We start from the raw sequence: 25847 nt of genomic DNA, 5'->3' as shown, positions 1-25847 counted from the left end.
AGAATACATTCCATATGCGACGATGGAGGGACGTGATTCGAATGACACTGTCAGGATATAGATCATCATCATAATCAGCCATTGTCTGTCTACTGCTGCTGTCACCATCTTTGATGGTGTTGTGAAGCCACAATTCACCGCACCTTCATACCATTAATAGACATTCCAGTACATTATTTTTGCGCAAACATTTTTTTTCTCTGCGATTCACCAACTCTCAGATGAAGCAATCTCATGGCGAAATCACTTAGGAGTGAATCTCTCGCGGTTACCTCTGCATTCGCGATACCGATGAAGAATTAAATTCACCATTGTTAGCGTCGTGGTTGTGGTGGTGGAGGAGCAGAGGTCGCAAACGGGTTTTGATTCCTTACCCGTACCCGTACCCGGCCGTACCAGGGTCGCAAACGGGTACCCGTACCCTACCCGATTCCCGGCTACCCGTACCCGGCCGGGTACGGGTAGCCGGGTATCGGGTAGGGTACAGGTATCGGGTACCCGGTTGCGACCTCTGTGGAGGAGGCAGTTTTGCTCAAACAACTCAACTCGTGTTTTTTTTTTGCTTTAATAGTTCATGTCTTTGCATTCATATAATTTGCGTTGTTTTCCTTTTGATTGCTCTATGTACGTGCGTTGAACTTCTTTCGCACCGTACGTAGCCAACGGCCGCCTTGACAAAAGGAGCCCTTTCCCCCCCTTTCCCCCCCTTTCAACCCAGCTTATATATATGCTCCAAGCACGTGTGCTGTTTCATTCAGACGCTGTCGCCTCGACAGACCTGGTTTTCACCTGAGGACGGCTGCTTGCGTTGTGGCCGAAACGTCGTGAGAATTATTTTATTATGTTTTATTTTTAGTATTTTATTACTTCCCTTCTCCGTGACTTTACCGAAAGAACCAAGAAGATGAATCCCTGCAGTCACGAAAGCTTTAAATAAAAAAAATACATATTTTTTTGCTAATTATGTTTACATACGGATGCCTAGCAGAGCACGTTTAGATTCTCAAGTTTACATGCTTGATAGATTTAAATTATTATAATCAGAATTAAATCAACTATATATTCAACACTCCATTTTCTCTTGATCATAAGATGCATCCAAATTGTAGACTATACTTGAAAAAGTTGAACACATAGCCTTTCGCGACTAATATTATCCATAAGAAGTTTTTTTTTAGGTTAGATCGCGTAAATATAAATGTGTCATTAAACCCGTCACTTCCCGACACCAGTCTCGCAAAAAAAGGATTAACAAAAAAGTATGAAACATCTCTCACAAAAGGAAAAAAGTGCACCTTATAATCTAAACAATGCGGTAATGGTGGAAGCGTCTGTGCAGTGGTAATAAAGTTATTGACTGTACCCAGTGCCAACAAAGTCATTCCAATCTATTCACACATTTAAGAGTACGAGTGTCGCCACGGTGGCAATGAAAGGTCACATGCCGGCTATCATTGAGTGTGGTGGTGTCGCTGCACAGTTCATTCAGTGAGTCCAATGTTTCGATTTAAAGCTTTCGTGACTGCAGGGATTCATCTTCTTGGTTCTTTCGGTAAAGTCACGTAGAATGGAAATAATAAAATAATAAAAATAAAACATAATAAAATAATTCTCACGACGTTATTATTTTATCATTTCCATTGTACGTGACTTTACCGAAAGAACCAAGAAGATGAGTCCAATGTCTTTAAAAACAACGGCGCTATGCGCCTCTCCAAATAAAACTACCGCTGAACTGCTTGCGCGCGTTTCCAGATTCAGTGGCGAACGGGACACCCACCCTGCAACTTGCAGACATCTCGGAACGGGAAAGGGGTTAACAGGGCCCGGTCGGAGATTTGTGCCGGAAGAGCGGCACGGCGATACATTTTCTAATCCTTGGGGTGCGGCGGTGACCAGAGTCCCCTCCAGAGTCTCGGGGTCGGCCGTCGGCCCCGGGAGAGGGGGGAGGAAGAGACAGAAATGAGCCGTGGCGACGCTACGTGCCGCGACTTCAACGAGATCGGCCCGAGGCGTTCACGGCCATTGCTGAGCGTTTGCTTGGCCGGAAAGGCGGGAGGCCGCGGGCTCGCTGCTGCACGGCAGCGACTATCAACGCCTCTTTCCGCTCAGTCGACGTGGTTATTTGCAATGTTTTTTTGTTTTGGGGGTGGGGAGGGAGGTTTGTGTGTACGTATGTTGAACTTCTTTAGCACCTTACGTAGCCAACCGCGCTCATCGGAGGTGTGGGGGGAAGGACGACGAATTAAACACCAAAAGCAGTTCTAAAGAAATGAGTTTTCAATATAGATGATGATTTAAAAAGTGCAAAGCTCCAGTGGCTTCCTAATATCGGAAGGAAGAACGTTCCAGACGGCCGCAGAAGCGCATTTGAAAGCGCGCAATGCACTGACCGTCTTTGTTCAATGGCTAACCACGCGAGAATGACTGGAGTTTGCGCGACGGTTCATGTTTCTTGACGAGATCATGGAAAAGCGATCGAGCAAACGAGGAACAAACTAAAACGATAATAACTTTTCACTCGGATTACGGTTTACAGAAAAGAATGATTACATAAACTTTTTCCATGTGATATTTCATCGGTGGCTTTGACGAGCCTTAATTTGTCAATGTGAACATTCGTAACCGAAAAGGGGGCACACGCTTTCTTACAGACTGCAATTGCTTGCTCACGCCACTGCTGGCGGGAGGACCTCCACGGGAGATCGCTTGAGAGAGGTTCCTCTGCAGGGTGACCCGTTTGTCCTCCTCTCCCATGCTTTGCCAGGGAGATTTAGAAAAACTTGCACGAAATGCTAGACAACTGCTGTGCCAGGATAGTGCCATTTATCCGGTCACCTCTCTATTGCAAGTCCAGTGTTTCCAACCATTGTGCCGACCAAACTAAAACGTTTTATTTATTTTCACCAGGTATAGCCCACTGAGTTCGATAGCTCTTTTTCAGAAGCGACCTGGCCACAAACGATAGCTCGCCAAAAGTGGAAATTCATCACGACCAAATACTCTAAATGCATGTTTATACATTTTGGAGAGAAAAACCCTGAGGACCTGGAGAAAAATCCATGCGACCACATGCACACTCTAAATATACAACAGGCGTCAGGGTCGGGATCGAATCCACGACCTCCTGTATATCAGGCGAGGTAGTTAACATCTCCTAGCCACCGCACGGCAGAAGCATCGCTGGCGGGGCAGGACGGGCAGAGGGGGGGGGGGTCATTTTTTGTTGGGATATTTTGGCGATCGTCAATTTTAAGGCCATCAGTCAAAGGGTATTCATTAGAATTTGTGTCAGCTGCCGTGACTAAAATTTGGGGGTGAAAACTTTATACAGACTTTAATGTATAAAGATAACACAAAACCATAATAACCACGCGCTGAAAATATTGATAGGTGGACTTTTTTTATAACCTCGTGAAATTCCACCCAGACCAAGAGTCTCATTTTCAAAAGAGATCTCGGCTAGCGATACATTTTAATAATGTTACAATTATGGATAAGTCCAATATATTACCTCCTCCGACCTAACCAAATACTGCCCCATAATTGTAAAATGTTTACAAATCAATTTTATAAAATAGATTTCTATGATGTAATGTAAATCCAATATATGGTGTTGTTTATAGTGTCTCGATCAACAACATAAACATCATGATGCAGACGACACACCTGAAATGTTGGTATTTTCTTTCAGGGTGAAATATAACATCACAATAATGGACAAAATCCAAATGTATTCATCAATTTCTTGCATGTGATATTCAACGGCATCAGCCCAAATATCAATGCATTTCATCTCATATGCAATTAAGGCTCCAATTTCTTCAGGCATTTCATCCGGATTCGCCATATTTGGAAAAACATTGAAAGCAAATGTGTTCACGCCTACGCTAATGGATTCCCAGCATCGCGCGTGGGAGCGAAACGTCGGACATCGTGCCGAACAACAGGGGGTGCCACAAACGCGTCGGGGGATGCATCCCATCATCGGTGCTCTTGATCGGTCATGCGACTAATGCACAAAGATGAGACTCGGAGAGAGAATCTATTTCCTTATATTCTGGTGTCGATGCGGCTTTGAGCAGCAGCGGCGGCAGCAGTAATCAAGCAGCTGCAGGAAGCAGCAGCAATCAGCAACACGCAGCAGTGAGCAGTGGCAGCAGCAAGCGGCAGCAAGCATTAGCAGCAGGCGAGTGGAGCACACAGCCAAGGCACTCCGCGGGAAAGAGGGCTCAGCAATTGTGGCACCAACTTTGTAAATTAGTCACCGCTGTCAGCGCATTCATTTTACACCTCGGCACTTATCGGGGTGCTTTTTGCCAAGGGATTGCGCGGGCATCTTTTTGCAAGTTCTGGGGAGTGGTGGATTGGCGGTGGTTTTGTGGTGGTGAATGGTTCCGCGAGCAACAGGCGCACAATGTAAAAAACATCCGCATGGCGATAATAAATAAAAAGCCGTTGGCATGACAACCGCAATAATGAAAGATGGTAAAAGCGCAACTCCGCGCTTGCTTGCTCGTGCCACTGCTGCCGGAAGGGCCTCCTCTAAGGGGACCTCTCGAGAGAGGGTACTTTGGGCTACTCTTCCACGCCGGACATGTGGGAAGAGACTTAAGTGCCCAAACAGTGCCCCGCACAATAAGCGAACTGCCCATCGACTGACCGTGGTGAACCCATTCATTAATTCTGCTTGGTGGACAGGGGCCGGTGGTGGGGGTGATGGGCGATTGAGAAGGGGGGGGGGGAATTTAAGAAAGTGGCCCCGTTGTTTAAAATGCCGCCGCCGCCACCTCGAGATTGAATTGAACCGAAGACCTCTGAATTGCAAGTCCGCAGTGCGCGCCGACTGTTGCGCCACCGGGCAGTTCCGATAGCGGTGGTGGCATCGACACAATCTGAACGTGGAATCGCGGGTATTTATTGTGGGCGGATGAAAAAGGTTCGGGAAAACAGAACGACAAGCAAGGGTTCTCGCCGCAGCTGCAACAGCTGGAAGGGGGCGAGAGATGAGGGAGAGAGGGGAGCTCTGATAGCAAGGGTGACGATGGGGGCATAAAATAACGTGATATTTCAGCGTGACATTTAAAGCTTCCAATCAGACACGCTATTTAAAAAGTGTCGACGCACGGGAGCCCGCGGCGTGGGTTAACCCCGTGGGCTGCGACTCGCACGCTCGCGGGCAGGATGGACAAGGATGCGGCTTTTAAATTACGACAGACACGGTCAGCGGTGTTAACTCGAGCTGCGCCGCAAAACGTCCTCGTTCAGATAGACGGCCGCCTCGGCTTCAAGCCACAGAACGTCCTCGAATCGATAGACCGGTTCATAGACGGAGATAGAGAGAGGAGGAGTAATTTTTTTTGTTACTTTCTAAAGACGATCTGAAGAGGTGAGCGCGAGTTCGAACAATGAGGAATGCCGCATCGCGTGCACTTCTGCGGCCGTCTGGAACGCTCTTCCTTCCGATATTAGGCCACCGGAGCTATGCACTTTTGAATCTAGATTGAAAACTAATTTCTTTAGAACTACTTTTTGTTTTTAGTTTATTACCCCCCCCCCCCTGCCGCACTTCCGATTCGCACGGTTGGCTACGTTCGGCGCAAAAGAAGTTCAAAATACATACGGAGGTCGTAGGCCAAAAATTCCCTCCAGAGGACATTCCGCCAGCAGTGGCTTGAGCAAGCGATTACGGGGCTGCACCGTTCCCTTTGCCTCACGTTGCCTCTATGCAGTGCGTTGAGCCGCGCATTAAGAGGTATAATTCACGTCGGTCTGCACAATTAAATGATCGTTGAAGGCCTCGTGTCACCAACGTCGCCTTCACGGTGCGCTCTTGAACCCTCCTTTATCCTCCGCATGCATCGGCTGAGCTTCCAGTGCCAAAATATTGCTAAATGGGGGGTGTGGGGGTGCATCAATAAATTTGTCACCGAAATTGAGGTTGAAAATTAAACTCTTCAGAACTGCTTTTTGTCGTTAGTTTGTTGTCCTATCCCAAAACCTCCATTTAGAGCACGGTTGCCTATGTAGGGTGCAAAAGAAGTTCAACATTGCATACGGACAAACTTAAAACAAACTTAAAACTGGTAGGGAACGCGCGCAGGCGCGACTCTGAGACGCTACGCAGTGCGGCCTAAACGCGTGGAGGAGCGTGACGGTGGCCCCGTTCGACGTGCACACGTGTGTACGTGCGCACGTCGAACTTCTTTCGCGCCGTACGTAGCCAACCGTGCCAATCGGAGGTGGCGGTTGGAGGGGCGGGGGTTGGACAACAAACTGTCCAAAGAGAAATGCAGTTCGAAAGAAAAGAGTTTCTCAATACGTGCATCGCTCCGGTTGGCTTCCCAATAGCGGTTGAAGGGGCATCTTCAAACGCCTCGCCTCGGAACCCCCCCAGCCGCGCGCCACGACAATTTACCGCTCGCACCGACAGTGCAATGGACGCGGGATGGGCGCACAACTCCTCAACAGCAGCCCCACGGCGTAGCGGGATGTAAGCGATAAAAAAACAGAATCTGACCTCGCAGGCCGCGATGCAAAGACCAACTCTCGCGGGGCGCCTTTTGACCGCCCCCACCCACCCCGCACCACCAAGCTGATCAATAAATTATCAAGCGGCCTCTCTCGCCGGGCCCACGTTTCCCCAAGCCCCCTCGTCAATTTGTCGACGAGAATGGCGACGGCCGCGCGCGGCGATCCGCGTCGATAGAAGGCATCGGCCCGACGGAGTTTCTTAAAGAGTATCACACGAGGCCGATGTCAAGAGTGAAAAGTGTAAGCGATGGAGGGGGTGTGGGGCGATGGCGTCGAGGATGGGGAAGGGGGTCAGCTTTTATTATTTTAAATTGCCGCCATAAAGCATCGCTCGTGATGTTTATTGCCGACGTAATTCCGCAACCTAACAAGGCGGCTTGACGACGTCCGCCGCGGTTTGGCCACGCGGCCGGCGGTGGCCTCCACTGCCTCCCTCCTTCCCTCCGGGACGTTGCTCACGTAGCTGGCGGTGCCGAGATTCGCACACGGCGGAACCCACGGCGTGGCCAGATGCGTGCGTGCGTATGTTGAACTCTCTTTCGCACCCTACGTAGCCAAACGTGCTAATCGGAGGTGCAGAGGAAGGGGCGATAACTAAAACAAGCCGCCCGTCACTCTTCCCTTTTCGTTTTCATTTTTTCGTTTTACTATCTCTTTCTTATCGCTCCTTTATGTTCTCTTTCCTTCCGCTTGTCTTGTTTCTGTTTGCTAGATCACGGCCAGGGGGTGCACCGACCGTTACGCACGTTGATGCCGGTCGTGCGGACAGCGTGCACCCCCATTCTGCACTTTGCTGTCGTCGTTTTGAAAATGTGAATAATAATGCGGTGGAAGGACAACAAACTAAACACAAAAAACTGTTCTAAAGAGGGCATATCTCCAGTGGCTTCCGAAGATCGGAAGGAAGAGCATTCCAGACGGCCGCAGAAGCGCCATCTGAAAGCGCGCGATGCGGTGACCCGTCTTTGTTCGATGGCCAGCCAAAATCCACTGCGAGGGTGACCGGAGTTCGCGTGATGATGCTTTGTGCTCCTTGACGAGATCAGCGAGGAATTGTGGTTCATCTGTGGCAACCAGAAGCCAATGCAGCCCGGCGACCAGTGGGGCCCCCCTCCTCAGATGTCGATCTGAGGAGGGGGGCCCCACCAGCACGACTGGAAAGTGTCAACTAGCACCCCATTTTTTCCACTGGCGCATCTGAGCTGAGCTGTCACGGGGCTCTCATGGTGCGTACGTTGAACTTCTTTCGCATCGTACGTAACCACACCGTGCCAATCGGAGGTGCGGGTACAGGTGCTTTTGACACCGGCTATTTGCTACATTGAGCCAGAACCAAACCGCGGTAAGCTGGCACACGCGAGACATCTGGATCTGACTCGGAGCCAAGCAGGGCCAGGGGCGGAGCTGATGACATCATGTGGGGTGCACTGCGAGGACACGGCGTTAACGTGTCATCTACACGCGGCCCCGACTTGTTCACACTTGCGCCGTTACAACGGCACGGCTCAGCTCGGCTTCTGCAGTGGGAAAAAACAAGCTGGTGCTTCTTGAGCCGTGCCAGGCTGGCTAATTGACTTACACGTGATGTATAATATAATTTTCACCCATATGTAATTCATGATACTCACCCAGATTGAGATCAACAAAAAATTTTACATTTGAGAATGTTCTAGAATTGCAGAGAAATGTGTGCGGACTGGATACAGATGAGAACGTGTTTGTAAAATAAGTGTATTCAACAGCAAAACCCTTGCGGGAATCTCAGCATGCCATGCATGTGGAGATGCCAAAACGGATTTTTTAGTGCACATTTCACCCAAAAAGCATCTGGAAGGCCACAAGCTCAGAAGCGCTGACACTGGATTGTTTTCTAAAATTTATGTTTCAGAAGGTCGTTAGTAAAATCGAGCGCGCGGTTAAAGGTGTGCCTTACATGCGCTTCGGAGTGTGCATAACATTTCGTCACAGCATAAAAACGTTTACACCGAACACGAATGCATAATTCACCTCATCACGTAACTGTTGCGAGCTCCATTAAAGCGTGCCAGCAACTACATCGGCAAACATCAAGCATGCGGCGGCGTATTGCAAGTATTCAAACATTACACATACGCGAAACACTTATGAACGCCTACGTTCATAATTTTCACTACATTTCAGTTTGTTGATATAAACAACAATGCGACAAACCGCCTGCAAACAGACCCGGATACTTTAGCTAACTGATATTTGAATGTGTTGGGTGGGAGTGAGGGAGTGTTTGGCAGGCGGAGGAAGAGGAGGGAAACAAAACAAAACACACATTGTTGCTTTGCAAACTTCAAATTTGCACCCAGCGTGAATATCCGTGGAATTGGGTGCCGGGAGAGAAGGGATAGGGGAGGCGTAGATGGACTCCCGGACACAATAAGCCACCCTCCCCTCGACAGAAAACAAAAAACTGAGAATAATCTAGACATCGCATTTATGTTCTTTTTATTTGGGTCTTGTTTGGTTTAATTGTGCCCCCCCCCCCATCTCCTTCCCTGCCATTTTTCTCATTTATTTCCTTCACCCCCCCCCCCCTTGAAATACTTTGTTGCCGATCCATTAACCCTGGAACAGGAGGGTGGCGAGCCTAACTGCTCTCATTCCTTCCCCAAGTACGAGGGTGCAAAGTGACTCCACACAACATGCCGTCTCTCGCCCTCCCTCCTTTTCATTATTCCCACTTGTATCCTTGGCTCTTGGGGAAAAAAAAACAATATATAGTTCATAAATAAATAAACTTCAAAGTTGTTGCAGCTCTGTAACGGAAGCGAAGTTCTGCAGTAACAAAGTCAGCACCTCCAGCCGAAGAAAGAAAGAAAGGAAAAAAAAGACTTTCCTGGACGCCGCCATGTAAATTTGCCGCCGCTGCCGTCGCGACAAAAGCGGCGACTTACGGAGGCCGCCGCCACTGCCGTCAACGTCTGCCGCGGCGCGACGGCGCTGCGCCGCGACGGCGCTGCGCCAAGCTTTCCCTGCGCTGTCATTCGCGGCGAGGAGCACGGCGCCAGGAGGGTGCGGCGATGAACGTGTGCTCCTGCGTCCGCGATGCGCGGGGTCGTCGATTTGTGCGCCGGGCGAGGCTGGAGACGTTTTTTTCGATTCGCTCCAAATCATCCGGCGGCGTTACATTTTAGAGCGAAACGGCAGACAAAAGCTCGTGCCGAGAATCGTAGGCAACGCGTACGACGCCAAGCGTCATACATTATCGAACCGTGACGATTCGCTGAGTAACTCGGGATGGGAGGGAGGGCAAGTCGGTGGCTCAGGATTTAGCCGTTCTCTCCTACTGTCCTGGCTTTTAGATTTTGTTCAACTTTTCCAAGACACATTCGCTTGGTAAATTTCAACAAGGGCCATTGATTTCGGTTTTCGACCGAGCAACTTTCAGCGCCGACGTCTGCTCATGGCACAAACAGAAGAAAAACAATATTGCTTTGCAAATGTTACTTTTTGAGCCACACACATCGTAGCACTGACTCTCAATCGTGACAGGTCGCGGAATCGCTGTGGGCTGAGAGCGGTGAAAGTTTTGCAAGCCTGGCATTTGGAATACTTTGGAAGGGTAGGCGACACGCAGCCACTGTGTACATTCCTAGTTTCGAAGAAAAGTGTACGAGTGAGAAATGAACAATAAGTGCAAACCAAGTTCAAAGCAAAACTGCATTCCATTAAAAAAACAACAACTACAACTCGCACAGTTGGTAAAAATGGATGGTCGACATTGTGCAGCTCATATCGTTATGCTACCAGATCTGTGAACCATCTCTGCTTTAAATACAACTGCATGTCTCATGAATGCATGACTCTCAGACGAACAACGCACCGTGATGCAAGACACAACGGACCTTGCGAGAGGGCCCACAGCAACCCTTATGAGCTCTTCTCGGAAAACAATGGAATATGTCCCACATACGCACCCTTCATTGAGCCACTAACTCTTTTGTTCCCAGGCGTGACCTGGCCACACATGATAGCTCATGGAAGTGCCCGATTTCATCGTCACACGTGAGAATTCACAGCAACGGAACATTCGCCCAAACGCGCGTCGTTTCTAAATGTGGAGGGCAAAGCCAAAGGAACCTGGAGAAATATACACGCGGCCGTCACGCTGAGAGAGAACAAGCATGCTACAAATAGGCAAAAGGCATCGTCAGGGTAGGGGATTGAACTCCAGCGTACCTGGCGAGTTAGAGAACCTCATGCCACCGTGACGCACCATAACAATCTTAGCAATCACAGCGGCGCTTGCTCGTGAAGGAATGGTCAGACGCTATGGCTGTGGGGGCATCCAAAGATTGTCACTGCATCGCACGCTGCGGCCGTCTGGAACGCTCTTCCTTTCGATATGAATATTAAATCATCTCGATTGAAAACTCAATTGTTTAGAACTGCTTATTGTACTTAGTTTGTTGTCCTTCCCCCCGCACGTCCGATTGGCACGGTCAGCTCGTACGGTGCGAAAGAAGTTCAACATACATACATATGCTGTACGCTCGACAGGTTTGCGATGACCAAACCCCCGTCTGGTTTTTCATGCCCCTTCCCGGTGGCCCCTTTTCTTGTTCACTGATAACAGAAACGCAACTCGAGGTGTCCAGGCAGCTCAGAGGTCAGAGCGCTAGGCCCCGGCACAGCTGAGATCCTGGGTGTGAATCTCATCGATCATTCAATCTCCCCTGATTAAAAGTGGCTTGTCAGACTCAACACGGTCGGCAATAACACTTGCGGCCTTAAGAGGAAGCGAATATATAATAGGCAACGTTTCAGAAAATGGCCCTTTTTCATAGCCATTCATGTGCTCTGAAGAATGGCCATCTTATATTCTCACAAAAGTTTCACTGGTCAAATGTTTTCAGTATATTTACTTCATGCAATAAAAACCAAGAATTTCGATTTAAAGCTTTCGTGACTGCAGGGATTCATCTTCTTGGTTCTTTCGGTAAAGTCACGTAGAAGGGAGATAATAAAATAATAAAAATAAAACATAATAAAATAATATAATTTTCCCTTCTACTTGACTTTACAGAAAAAACCAAGAAGAAAAAACCAAGAATGTAACCCATCACGCTAAACGTGGCTGCGCACTTAATTTGTCCAAATTCCATCTCCCGTGTGTTAAAATAACAGTTTGACCATCACGCGATGAACATTCACTCTCACACGGCAGCAGAGCCGGTGGGGGTCAGTGCTGCCCTCTACCCTGCGGTTCAGAGGTCACCCGAACGCGGGCTGACGTGCGCTTCCGCGGACCGCTCGCCGACACGGAGGGCCGCGCCGCCGTGTCCCATCGCGGCGAGACTGAGACAGCTCGCGGCGCGCGCAACCGTTGCGCGCTGCGCCGACCCTGCCTGCGAAACGCGAGGTCATCCGCGCGCGTCAGTTTGCGCGCGCGACCGTGTCTAACGCGATGTTTATGAGCAGCCACCTTAGCGTACGTGCGCAGCCGCGCATGAAAGCCGCGCATTCCTCCAAGTACAATTTGCTTTTCAATGGGGCCCAAATTGATCGCCCGGCGACAAAAACCGCACCACTGCACGCAGCAGCAGCAGCAGCATCAGCAGCAGCAGCGTAAAGACCTAGCCCATGAAACAAATGATAAAGAACAGCAGAGCGCGGTAATGCAAATGGTCTGCAGAGTTTAGGGCGGTCCTCTGCACCACCCTATAAAACCTCAAATGTTGTGTTTATTAACTTAAGGTGCATCCGTGCTACGGATTGCACGTAACAATGCGCTGTGGCAAAAGTGTTCCCGATGAGTTGGCGAGCCCGAGACAATTTTTTTCCACTAAATAAATAACCACACACACCACGGCCTTAAAAGAAAACAAATATATAAAACAGGCGACGTTTCGGGCAATGACCCGTCAGTGTTTGGAGTGGCCAATGTGTTGAGGTTTTTTTTTACTTCTTAATTTTGCTTTTGCACCACTGCCGATGCAGCAAGTTCAGCAGCAGTGTCACCAAATAATGTTGGATTTTTATTCTGGCTTCATCTCGTTACTAATGAGGGAAGAAAGTGGTGGCATGCGCCTGTGATCCAGCAATCTGGAGGCAAGTGGTTGGGGATTCACTAGATTTTGTGAAAATAACAATGCTGCCGCACTGCGGTTGACCGGCTATAGCAGTTCAGAGTGTATAATTATGATGATTATTATTCAAGCTTGAGTGTTATCCTCTAGTACGCCTGGGTTTCCTCAGAGTACTTCTGGTTTCTTAGAATGCAATTGGCCAAACGTCGCATTGCAAGGCCATCCTATTAACGAGCCTTGAGACCCATTGAGGCTTTCCTGGATAAGTAAACTATTATCAACAATTGAAGATGTAACCTCCAAGGGGAAAGTTGCACAATTTTATCGAAACACGAGTTACAATGTAGAACTCGCTGGCCTGATGAAACTCAAATGAACTGTCTGTGCACGTACGAAGTCAAAGATCTACCTAGTAGACTTTTCAAGCTGTTGGGGCAAGTGCTGTTAGCAAGCACCTATTAAGGTCAGCACGGCTCACGAGCGAGTTGTGTGGCCAGCACAACAACCCGGCCTCCTTCGTCTCCCCAGTTCCAATGTTAACACACCGCACCAGGAACCCCCGATTTAAGGCTCAGTGGACCAAGGGGAGGCCCGGGGACCAATGGAGACACTTGTCACCGATGTTGGCATTGAGCGGGAATCGAACTCGAGTCGGCCGGGTTCGTAGCACAGAGCGCTGACTGAGACGTGTAAACATTCCCACTGTGCGTTTAGGAAAATAACATTTAACGTGCCCAGAGGTCATTCGGCCACCAAAAACCGCGTGAGTTAGCAGTTCGTTTGTTTCTCAGTCCACCCGACGTGGCGAGGCTCGCGGCGGAAGCAGCAGCGTGTGGAGTCGGGCCCCTCGTGAACGGTTGAAAAACACAAGAATCAGAGAAGCTCGCCCTCGGTGGACAAGGGATACCGCGACACACCCCTGGAGCCAGACCTGGGGGCAGAGGTCACAAACGAGTTTTGATTCCTTACCCATACCCGGCCGCACCAGGGTCGCAAATGGGTACCCGTACCCTACCCATACCCGTACCCTACCCGAAATTGAGTGACAAACGGTTACTCACCAGTGACTCACGGCCTACCCGTACCCGTACCCGGCCGCACCAGGGTCGCAAACGAGTACCCGTACCTGGCCGGGTACGGGTAGCTGGGTATCGGGTAGGGTACGGGTATCGGGTACCCAATTACGACCTCTGCCTGGGGGTGGCCGGGTGACCCCACGTAACCCGGTCGGGCCCTGCCCGAAATGGCCACGTGGCGTCGTCCTGCGGGCCCACCATCTGCAGGACGACGGCTGAGGGGCGGCGGCGATGCCAGTCTGACAGGGGGAGGGTTGGCAGTACGGTTGTTTCATATTTAAGTGAGACACCCTCCTCTCAATGGGCTCTCCGCTTGCTAAACATTACGTAATGTGCGAGTTCATTCATTCTTTATTGCATAACACCGAGCAATACCGTATGACCAGCGCCAGCAGGCTCTCCTAACTAATATTTATCGCAAACCCCCACGCGTGAAAATTTCCCCACAGTTGCCTGCTGGCAAAGCAACACGAAAAAAAAACACAAAGACAAAGATCCCCCGTGTAGCCTTCAACAGACTATTGGGGCCGTCTTTGTCTCCTCGGTGATCATGTTTACATACCGCTGCCAGTGCTCATTTAAGGCGGGTTCAACTAACACTAAACAAAAACTCAACATTTTTTTTTATTTTACCAGGTAAGGCCATGTAGCTCTTTTTCAGAAACAACCTGGCCACAAATGATAGCTGAACGAAGCGCCTTATCACGTGGACATTTATAGCAGGCAAATACTCTAAGAGCACGTTTTTGAACGTGGAGGGAAAAACCGGAGGTCCCGGAGAAAAATCCACACAACCAAACTCCAAATATGCAGGTGTCAGGGCTGGTCTCGAACCAGTGACATCCCGTACACCAGGCGAGGTCGTTAACACCTCGTCACAGCAGCAGCATCAGCTCTAGGACCGATTCAAACATCGCTGATGTTCTCTGCGGCTGGGAATCGAAATCAGGTCGCTTGGTTCGATGCACAGCGAGTGGTGCCACTGTGCCACCACAAGAGTTGACACCTGTCCAGGTTTTCCCAGGATCGTCCATCCTGTTGAGGCAGCTGTGGTGAGAAATGTGTACCGCGGAATCTTCCAGGGAGATTAAAAGTCCCGCTTTCGATCAGCTGCGGAACACTAGTGCACCGACTCAAGACCTCCGCTGAGCACGGTTGGCTATGTACGGTGTGAAAGAAGTTCCAACATACGTACATACGAAACAATGAATGGAAATATAGTGTAATATTGTGAGATATTCTTCTTATTCCCATGATGCGTCCTGATTCTTTGTACCTCGAGGGTGGCAACTCTTCCCATCGCACCCGGTGGGGGATGGTCCAGACCGCACTACTCCCCGTGCGCCGTGCTGCTATCTAAATGAATTCATATCCAAACAATCGTGGGCAAGGGACGATCTCGCCGTGAAGACGCTCGAAAGTTAATGAACGCTAATGAACCTTCTTAAAGTGAACTCCCATGTCACTTCCTGCTGGGCAATCACATTACTCGCACACGCCGCGCTGCGCACATTTATGCGTTGTCACTCGCAAAACTCGCACATGCTCATGCCAGTGGCCAAACTCGAGATACAAAGACAAACACACGCACACACACATCGCCGTACACAAATCTTGAGACACAATGCTCCATCGTGCACGCGTGCGACAACAACCGCTGTTCGCTACTGAAGCGGCGGTGACGTCGCCAAGGCGCGTGTGCCAGGCTAGGTGCGTCTTGAGGCCACGTGAAGTGTCAAAGGCTCGCTGGCAAGAGGTTATGGGATAGACCCAGGTGTCAAGAGTTAACCGAGACGGCAGGTAGATGCATCACCTTTTCTCCCTACCGTTCCAACTTTCATGCACACACGCACACACGCACACGTGTATGTATGCTTGCATGTTGCAATTCTCACACGTGATTTCGAACAAAAGTTAAACTGGACGTACACAAACAATATACCTCGAACTCAATGATATTCTGAAAGTTTTGATCTTTGTTGTTGTTGTTGCTGCATCCAAAGCAAGAGAACGACTGCATTAAGCACGCCTTGTGCAGAGAGCTCTCGGAATCACAGGTGTGCAGGGGCGAAGTGTTGTTTGTTGTTATTTGCTGTGCTCACGTCAAGTTTGTGTTTCCGCACAATTCGTCGCCATATGCCACCACCTTGGCTCCCACTAAGACCATGCCGCCCGCCCGCCCGCCCGAGGTGGCTGACGCGTGCTCTCTTGCACCGTGGGCGAATTCAGCAGGTGCTTGACGCGCCCTCGAGACTAAGATTCAAATAACACTCGCAAAAAGTGGTGCGCGGCTCATGAATATGCCCACTTATGTTGTTCGTGTTGTTCTTTTTTGTTCTTTAAGCACTATTTTTGCATGCACCTTTGACGTGCTCTGTTGCCACCCATGTCTTGCACGCTTGCCATGTGACAAGCGTCCCTGGTATGCAAGGTTCAATCTCGACCCCGACGCCTGCTGTATATTTGGAGTTTGTGGTGTGTCTCTCCCCGTGGTCGCGTGGCTTTTTCTCCGGGTCCTCCGGTTTTTCCCTCCACATTTAGAAGCAACATTACGCGTTTAGAGAGTTTGGTTGCTTTAAATGTCCACGTGATGAGCCACTTCGTTGAGCTGTCATTTGTGGCCAGGTCGCTTCTGAAAAAGAGCTACATAGCTCAGTGGGACCTTAACTGGTAAACTAAAAAAAGTTTAGTTTTTTTTCCGGATGCTCCGGTTTCCGCCCACACGCATAAACAACTCTCCGCACTAGAAGATGATCTTTGGACTTCGTGTGACTTTCCTTGATAAGTCAGTCATCATCATCATCATTATTATAACGTGCATGCACCCATTCCTTTATATATTCTTTGCTCCGACCACCTGAAGGAGTTTGTATCGCATGTGGGCTGAAGAGAAGCGGTGGGGCAGAATCGGCGATGGGGTTTGCCAAAGCGACGAGACGGCTGGGGGCCGGTGTGGCTCGACAAAAATCAAACGGAGGCATTCATGAGCGAGAGAAAGAGAAAGAAAGCGCATTCCTGCCAAGCCGTGAATGATGATACAATCATGATATCGTACCCACGCCGGGGACGGCGACGGGGGGGCGGTTGCTGATAGTAAAGTGCGCATGAATGTAGTCCACACAAAGACACCCCAATATAGGCTTTAACCGACTGTTGGAGCCAGTTCTGCTAGCGAATAGCACCCACTCTATACTCCTTGCCGAACGCGACGTGCCGATCGACTAACTCCGCACCGCCCGTCAGCACGGCCGGCCACGTACGGTGCGAGAGGAGATCAGCGTGCACGCACACGACTCTGACGTGCCAATTTGCACTGCAACTGCCACGTGAGGGGTTCGAACTGGCGTCCTGTGGTGGGTCGCAGGTCCGGTGCCCGAACCGCTACGCCGCGACAGCGACCCGCAATCTCGGCTGGGCCGGTGTCGTTAGCCTCGCAACCGTAAGTTGGCCAAGCAAATCTAATTAATTCATCCCGTGACGCCCTCCTTTATTTATACGGACATGAATGAATGATGCCAAGGTGGAATAAATATCCCCGTCCGACGACGACGAGAAATGAAGAAGCGCCACCCGATCCAAGATAGAGACGCTGAATTCCGACGTCAGCCCACGCCCTCAATCGCCCTCAGGCCTCGTGCAGCCTCAACGTAAAAAAATGCTATCACGAATCAAGCGATGGGCGAGTGCGACTCATTTATTTGAGCAACTTTGGAACGTTAAACAAGGGGGGGGGGGGTGAATTACACAAACGGGAATACGACCGTAATATATACGCACCTACATGGCTCCTGTATTAGAGGGTAAATGATAGGACTTTTAGAATTTATACGGCCGAGTTCATCAAAAGAAGACTTCCAAGACATTCGTCAATAACGCTTCCCAAAATAAATATATATTAGACAACGTTTCGTGCAAGGACCCTTCACAGCCTACACATTGGTGTCTGCTGTAGAGAAGCACGTTGCGTGCACACACACACAGCTGAGGTAAATTAATAAACGCGAGCAGGCTGCATAGTTTGACGGGGACTAGAGAGATGACATTTATCGATTTGGCTTGCTGATTACGAGCGCTACGCATAATTGCCGGGTGCTTTTTTGAATTTACACTTGCAGCTGTTGTTTGTATCTTGGCTTTTAATGAAGCATCTGCTCTCGACGCACAGCGAGGTGTGCGCAGAGGGGCACCACCCCCGCACGCGCCGTGGTGCCGCCACTCCTCGCACTCGTCGCTTGGGGAGCCACGGTGACTGGGAGATGTTAACGACCTCGCCCGGTATGCAGGAGGTCGTGAGTTCGATCCCAATCCTGACGCCTGCTGCTGTATATTTGGGAGTTTGCACACCTCTCTCCCCGTGGTCACGTGGATTTTCCCCCTCCACATTTGGAATCAACATCACGCGTTTAGAGTATTTGGCAGCTATACATTTCCACGTGATGAGCCACTTCCGTTCAGCTATCATGTGTGGCCAGGTCGCTTCTGAAAAAGAGCTGCATAGCTCAGCGGGGCCTTACCTGGTAGAAAATTTTTAATAGTTTTTTTTTTTTTTTTAAATAAAAAGCAATAGACGTGTTCCAGGTGAAACCGCCACGAGATACGATGAATCGGCATGGTTTCAAGGTTCAGGATTAAAATCTTTTTTTTACTGTAGCGAATGCATTGCCTCTAGTGGCTGGTGGGGTTAAGTCCATCCAAAACAGGAGATGCAAATTATTTAGTTTGCTTCATGCCAAACTTCGCTCGTTGGTGGGCAAAGCGGCGTCGCCGCGTAGTTTTGGATCTCTCCGGCGGTGACGTTTCGCGAAACGAGACGACCGATGGGAAGGCGACGATGAGACCGCGAAGCAGCGCTTGTGGAGGTGCCGTTGGGTGTTTACTGGCTGGTGGTGGGGGGGGGGGGGTGTCCATGTGTGAGTAGAGGACTTATCGAGGGGGCAGAGAGAGAAGTGTAAACTCTGACACACTACGGAGAATTATTATAAAATATTTAGAAATCTGAAAACTACATTCGTCATCAACGCGGCTGCCTTACGCAGGGTAAAGATGCAACTCTGCAGAGGCTTGCTAATGTCACCGCTGGCAGAAGGCTCTCGAATAGGAGCGAGCTCTAGACAGCCCCTATCAAGGGCAGTTGGCCTACTCTTCCACACTTGACAGACAGCTTGGAAGAAGTGGGAGCAGTTCAACCCCGAGTACTGGTTTGATATTAATTAATTACATGATTGCGACTGCTGTTTTTGTACACCTTACGTTGGGACCGATGTCATGTCTCCGCTTCCAACGAACATGGAATTGTTGAGAGCCATGAGCTGAGCGAGCAATGTGCCAGGCCTCTTGACGTGAGTTTAAGGAGATTTGCGTGGCGTTGGCGAACACCGGCACTCTTTATATCGTACGTTTTAATGATTTAACTTTAATTTGGCACTCAGTGATGGGGAGGGGAGAGGGAGCGGGGTGCGAAAAGCAGCCTAACCTTCTCGACGTGAGATTTAAAAACTGTACGGACGAGTCGTTAAAAAAAACACCTCACAGCAGCCACCGCAGATGTCACCTCGGTGGCGAGATGTTAACTACATCGCCTGGTATACAGCGGGTCGTGAGCTCGATCCCGACCCTGACGCCTGCATGTATATTTGGAGTTTGCAAGCTCTCTCTCTCCCCCGTGGTCGCGTGGATTTTCCTCTGCGTCCTCCGATTTTTTCCCCCTCCACATCTAGAACCAACATCACGCGTGCGAAACATTGCCACGCGATGATAAGCCGCTGTTGAGCTATCATTTGTGGCCAGGTCACCTCTGAAAAAGAGATACATAGTTTCAATGGGGCCTTACCTGGCAAAATAATAATTGTCAGATATTGGAGGCTCTACCCTGACATACGATTCACTCACAATTGCACTGGCCAAGCTGCACTCTGTTGTAAACGAAAAATCAACTACGTCATGATCATTATTATTATATCATTACGCTTCTTTACCCAGGAAAGGCTCGCCGGGTCTAAAGGCACTTTTTTCAGGAGGGTCCTACCAAGCTTTCGCAACGTCGCTGTGCGCACTCCCAATCGATACATTATCAGTGTAATATTTCAGCATTTGGCTGTTTGGGCAATGCCGGTTTATCTTTGATAATTTTAATAAAAAATAATTGTTTTATTAGTATGTTTTATTAGCTAGGGAGAGAAATAGGAGAACTGATAGGAAACCCATGCAGAACAGGGGGAGAAACCTAAAAACTCCACCACGCAAGACAAGACACCCGATTCAGAAATTGAATCCAGGAATTGTTTTCTTGCTGTGAGTGTTAACACAGTGCTGACCGTGCCGCCCAAACGGTCAATTACACTCGCCAAAAAAAATAATATAATAGCCAACAGTCTTTCTTCATAGCAGACAGATCATCCCTCTGCCGTGAAGGAGGGCCATTTGCCCGAAACGTCACCCATTCCGCGCGTGTGCGTTTCTCCTCCCGGCAGCGTTTGTGACCAGCTCTGTGGAGTCCGCTATTTGTGCTCGTGCACTGCCGCTCGCGCAGAATCACAAATGGAGTTTATCGCAGCGGAAGAAAAATAATAATAAAAGAGACAACCTCAAAACAAGTCCTGAAGGATGCTGCTGGATTTTTCTAAATCTTGATCGATTTTTCTTTCAGTTTCCCTGGGATTTCTTTCAATTTCTGCTTCCAAATGGACGTCCTGAAGGAATTTGCTCGACACGGTATCGCAGGGGATCTTCTTTGGAGAAAGAGAGCGAGAAAATCGCGGTGAAAGTTAATTTTATCGCATGGTACAGATTGTGCACCGATTTGCCCTGTAAAATACATTTATACCTTTATTGCCTTGTTTAGAAAATGATTTTTGTCTCTAAATATGCATGTGGCCTTGAACACAGTATTATGCAGTCACGAAAGCTTTAAATCGAAATCATACGTTATATTTTAAATTTCGAACACTGCATTTCCATAGCCTGCAGGGTTATCAACTCAATGCCCGATTTACAAATACGAAAAAACCATCACAGCGATAGGCTCTGCTACGCCTGATGCGATTATCTGGCTTAACCAGCTCAATGTAAAATAACCGTTCTTGCTTTATATATCAACATTGGTCACACATAGAAGAAGAGATCTAAATATTCACACTGAGAAATATAAACTCACAGAGATCTATAGACTCACAGAGAACGACAGACTCCAATACAGACCCACAGACTCACACAGAGGTTCACAGACCCACACGGAGACCCAGAGACTCAGACTTAGACCCACAGACTAACACAGAGGTTAATAGACCCACACTGGGACCCAGAGACTCACACAGAGGTCTATAGATTCACACTGAGGCCCACAAATTCACATATATCCACAATAAACCATGCGGTTATCACAATAATGACCACCACGGACAAGATCATTTTCTTAACCATACATCGCAACTCTTTATTTTAACAAAAAAAATTACTCTTAATCTAACGTAACCTGCGATTTTGTTTTTTTTCTCCCCCAGAATGAATTAAAACGTTTCACTGCCACCCATATCACACTCACTGTGTGCTCGCCCGTGAGATGGCCACATAACGGACCCAGCCGAAGGCTCTTTTTGCGTGTACATTTAATCTGGCACCTGCTTCCATCTCAGGCTGCACTCGTCCTAATAGGATTTGTCCTGGTTAGGGAAAAGAGAGCTAGAAGAGGGAGGGAGGTGAGGGAGGTGAGGGAGGGAGCAGACAGCTGGCGGAGGGAAGGAGCTGGGAGAGGAAGCTGGGTGAGGAACGGAGAGGTGAGAAAGGGGAGGTGATAGAGGGAGCGATGGGGTTAGGGAAGGGAGGTGTCGGGGAGGGGAGGGAGGGATGGGGAGAGGGGGAGAAGGAAGGGTAGAGGGATGCGGTGGGGTGGGGGAGGGGAGGGATGGATGGGGAGAAGGATGGATGGGGATGAGGGATGCGGTGAGGGAGGGCAGGGGAGGGAGGGTGGGAGGGAAGGGGAGGGTAGGAGGGAAGGGGAGGGTGGGAGGGAGGGGAGGGAGGGAGGGAGGGAGGGAGGGAGGGAGGGGAGGGAGGGGTGGGAGGGTGGGAGGGGTGGGAGGGTGGGAGGGGTGGGAGGGTGGGAGGGAGGGGAGGGGAGGGTGGGAGGGAGGGGTGGGAGGGAGGGGTGGGAGGGAAGGGAGGGAGGGAGGGGAGGGTGGGAGGGATGGGGAGAGGGAGGGAGGTGATACACACGGCAGCTGGGAAGTTGGGGTTGGCTGGAGCAGTGAAAACCACTCCCACAAAGCCCTCAAAATGAATCGTCTAAGTCAACTCTACAGAGATCTCAACCGCAAGCTGCTACTGCGGTGGCAATCCCACAGAGGGCACGAGAAGCCCTTCCCCTTAACCCGTTCGTCCGTGGCCGCCGCCGCTACACTCTCTCCGACGAGCGCCAGAGTCCGTCACAACAACACAGGCCTTGTCTTGGCCACTCCAGCAAACACACACATGAGCCAGAGGTCGCAAACGGGTTTTGATTCCTTACCCGTACCCGGCCGCACCAGGGTCGCAAACGGGTACCCGTACCCGGCCGTACCCGTACCCTACCCGTACCCGGCCGGGTACGGGTAGGGTACGGGTACCTGATTGCGACCTCTGGGATGAAGCCATGTTGCAGGAGCGGGTGGGTTGATTCTAGGAACTTGAATTGTGAGAAGAGACAAGACGTTGGGAAATGAGTGACAAACAGTTACTCACCAGTGACTCACGGCCTACCCGTACCCGGCCGCACCAGGGTCGCAAATGGGTACCCGTACCCGGCCGGGTACGGGTAGCCGGGTATCGGGTAGGGTACGGGTATCGGGTACCCGGTTGCGACCTCTGACATGAGCTGGCGTCTGCCAGAAGAAGACAACGGCCCCTCGGGAGCGACGTCGGGAATAAACATCGCTCATCTAGCACACTCATTGCGGCAGCAGCAGCAGAAGAAGCTTACATAATAACTGCGCTGGGAAAACAAAGCAAGCAGGAAGCCCACGGTACATTGCGGGAACTCGAGATTAAGTCACTGTGAATGTGCCTGACGGTTCTAGCAAGCAAAGCGGTGTTGAGCCTGGTTAGAGCTTGGATGAGCGAAGCACCACCGGCTTGTTACAGGCGGTGTCGGCGTGTGACTGCAAGGAGTAAATCAGATGGTAGTTGCTCCGTTTCGATCCCTCGTATCGGTGGATGGTTTTCTCCCAATTCCCAATGATAGACCATCCTGACAAAGCGTACTGAGGCTCAGTGAGGCTACTCTGAGTAAACAATGGACAATAATAATAATACAAATATTTGAGGGATATACATCACTGATATAATAATAATAATTATAAAAATAATTGTATAATTACACTTGTCCATATGCACTTCATTTAAATTAAGAAGCATTACAATAATTTAACTTCATTAGATTTAAATTGTCATGAGTTTCATTTTCAAACGCTGAATAACTTCTCCAGCTAAGATACCTGGCCACTATAAATATACTTATTTATATTATTTGGGTCTTTCGGTAAAGCCATGTAGATAGAAAAATAATAAAATTTTCACGACGTTTCGATCGCAACACAAGCAATCGTCATCAGGTGAAATGTTTTTTCACCTGATGACGAAATTTTTTACAAAAACATTTTTCACCCGATGCCGATTTGCTTGTGTTGCGATCGAAACGTCGCGATCATTTTATTATTTTTCTATCTACGTGGCTTTACCGAAAGACCCAAAACGTATGAATTCCTGCAGTCACGAAAGCTTTAAGTCAAGATTTATACTTTATCTAATAGACAAAATACTCCAGTGCGCTGGCTCGGCGTTTGAGCCACTCGGCTAACTTTGGGCTGGCAGCTTTTGTTGATGGCCACTTGCCAAAGTCTTGCCACTGGAAGTTCAGCTGACGCACGTGGAGGGCAAGGAGACATTCAGGGCGCATTGTGTGAAAGTGGCGTTGGTGAAATGGGGCCTTCGAAGTTCACGTCATTTGCAAACGCGCCGTAGAGCCGCCCAGCACAACCGCCAAAACCTTGAATGACTTTCTATTTTGCGAATTGGAACGTGTTCTTTAACAGCGCACTCATGTGAGTGTACAGCAATGTATGCGTGATTTGTTATTAGTGCCGTGATTGAATGGGATTCATCAGACCATTTTCTCATTTGCTGCGTCCTAGATTAGCTTGTTATGAAAAAAATATTAATTAAGTTATACATCATTTCCTCTTGGTTGGGGGTATGCATGCATTTATTTGGGGAAAAATATATATATTACCGACCCTGATTTGAATCTGCAAGTTACGAGATACACACCACAACAGGACATTGAAAGCAGGTTGGGAACAGATAGATTAAACACAAGACGCCAAGCTGTGCTGCACTGCATGTACACGAGCCGTCAGCCTTATCCAGGAACACAAGCTCAAAGTCGCTGGATGTGCGGCCGTTTAATCGCCTCTCAAAACTCGTTGAAGTTGGAGGTCACAAATGACAAAATGGCCACGGTGTTCAGTTCTTTGAAGCTGGTGGTCTGGATAAGGCTGACAGCTCTTCTTGTACATGCGATTCAGCATATCCCTCTGTGTGTTGATAAATCTACGATCCATCGTTTATTTTATCAAGTAACCAACACGAATTTAAATAACAACAAAAATTTTACCGTCATCCTGCCAAAATGTCAATGAATCGTGCAGTGAAACATTAGGCGCGTGCCCACGTCTGATAACAGTTCATTATGAAATGGAGGCAATTTATTACTTGCTTTAATGCCTCGGCTCACTGCACAATGCAACACTTAAATTAATTTGATTAACGCTACAAGGCAAGGCTTCAGTGTTCAGGCAATTCCAAAACAACACGTGAGTATGTTGGAAAGAAAAAAGGGCGCACAGCCTCGGCGCATATGCAAAAAGCCACACGCATTTCCTGAAAACTTGCATGACAAGCACTCTGGTCTTTGGTCACCATCAAAGTAAATTTGAGCAAATGTGACCCAACGGACAGGCAGGAGTGACAAGACAACTGTGGACCCATCAGCAGAGTAATGCTGCCAGCGCTCGCCACTTCGCCGCTCAATGCCGCGAAGTTTGGCTCTGGAAATGACCAAATGTGGAGTCCCTCACCTCGAAGTTATGGGCCCCATTAGCTTGGCTCATGCCGATGACAATCAAATATCTGTAAACGATGTGGAAAAACCCATCACGGGAAAAACTTGTGGCGTTACGGCATGCACTTGCGTCATTCTGCTATGCTGGATTTTTGCAAAATTTGATTATTGTTGATCAGCACACGCCCCTGAAAACAAGTTACTAATACTGATAATCATGACAAAAGTAGATTAACCCGAGCGCAGATGGATGGTGGGACACCACTGTAAAGAGGGGGCCCTGAAGGATGGGTTGTCAAGGAATCAATCCTTATTTATACGGCGCACTTCACGTCAATAAAGGCGTCTCGGAACAAAGCACTAAATGCGAACGTAGCGTTGCCGAATGCTCAACACTCGGAATATAAAACATGCAAAGGCACTTAGTCTCCCCTCTGCAAGAATTACAAGACCTGGCAGAAGGAGGGAGGAAGCGACAGCGGCGCGTTGAGATGGCATCAAGGGCCAGCGGCCACGACGACCTTTGACCTCGACGATAACTTTCAGTACTGTTATTGGTTCTGCAAACGGTATGCATGCATGTATGTTGAAGTTCTTTCGCAGCGTGCGTAGCCAGCCGTACTGATCGGATGTGCGGGGGGGGGGGGGCGGGGGAAGGACAACAAACTAAACACAAAAAGCAGTCCGAAAGAAATGGGTTTTCAATCTCGATTTACAAGTGCACAACTCCAGCGGCTTCCTAATATCGGAAGAAAGAGCGTTTCAGAGGTTCCTGCATTGGGCTGCTTGGTCAATTGCTCTACGAAGGAGCGTTGGGAACGCAAATGAAGTACCAGGAGAAACCGCAACACGCACAGAGCGATTGCACTCACAGCGCTCAGGGACTTAATCATAAAAAAAACCAACACATTTGTCAATGACACTGTGGCCGTTACGGGGGCAAATCTACAATAGGCAACGTTTTAGGTGACAGCCCTTCTTGATGCGCTTACGGTGTGCTATGAAGAAGGGCCATTGCCCAAAACGTCGCCTAGATATTTTATTATCTTAAAGGGCACAGTGTTATTGACGAATGTGCAGAGTGTG

At 49.2% G+C, this 25847-nt stretch overlaps 1 protein-coding gene across 1 annotated transcript in view; it reads right to left on the bottom strand.

Moving 5' to 3' along the window:
• Positions 1-25847, bottom strand: part of LOC133354432 (collagen alpha-1(I) chain-like) — a 340365-nt gene that overhangs the window by 185148 nt on the left and 129370 nt on the right. The window lies entirely within an intron of this gene.

Source organism: Lethenteron reissneri, chromosome 47, assembly GCF_015708825.2.
Source record: "Lethenteron reissneri isolate LAM-NWPU_2019-01 chromosome 47, ASM1570882v1, whole genome shotgun sequence".
Classification (NCBI taxonomy): domain Eukaryota; kingdom Metazoa; phylum Chordata; class Hyperoartia; order Petromyzontiformes; family Petromyzontidae; genus Lethenteron; species Lethenteron reissneri.
Note: the sequence above shows the minus strand (reverse complement) of the source record. Positions and strands in the feature narration are given on the sequence as shown.